This window comes from Plasmodium relictum (assembly GCF_900005765.1).
Source record: "Plasmodium relictum strain SGS1 genome assembly, contig: PRELSG_99_v1_6, whole genome shotgun sequence".
NCBI classification, from domain to species: domain Eukaryota; phylum Apicomplexa; class Aconoidasida; order Haemosporida; family Plasmodiidae; genus Plasmodium; species Plasmodium relictum.
Genome location: NW_021628804.1, coordinates 14,538 through 15,105, shown reverse-complemented (window position 1 = coordinate 15,105; position 568 = coordinate 14,538).

The following is a 568-nucleotide window of genomic DNA, read 5'->3' as shown; positions in this document are numbered from 1 at the left end:
TTTTTTTTTTTTTTTTTTTATGGGAATTATCGTTCTTTTTTTTTTCTTTTCTTCAAATTAAATAAAGAATTAACTTATACTCTTAAAAATTTTAGATATAAATATATGAATAATATTTATGTAATATTCAATATATATGTTTGAAATAACATTGAATAAATAACAGTTTTGATTTTATTAATTGTCATAATTTATTTATATGTTTTTAATTAAAAAAAATAATTCTTTTTAAATAAAAACTTATTTATAACAATTAATAGACCTATTAAAAGATGCAGTAAAATTTAATTCAAATTAAATATGATGCATCTGATTTATTAATTGGCCTTTTAATGACTTTGCTAGAGTATTAAACAAACAAATTAATAAAGAGCATGCATAACTAAGTGTACGTTTATATATATGTATATATATATATATTAGTTTTTATTATATATATATAGTTTTCTTATGATGCATAATATTTAATATGAGTTAAATTTTGCTTCATCTTTTAATAAACCTATTAATTGTTATAAATGAGTTTTTATTTACAAAGAATTACTTATTCTTTTAATTAAAAACATAA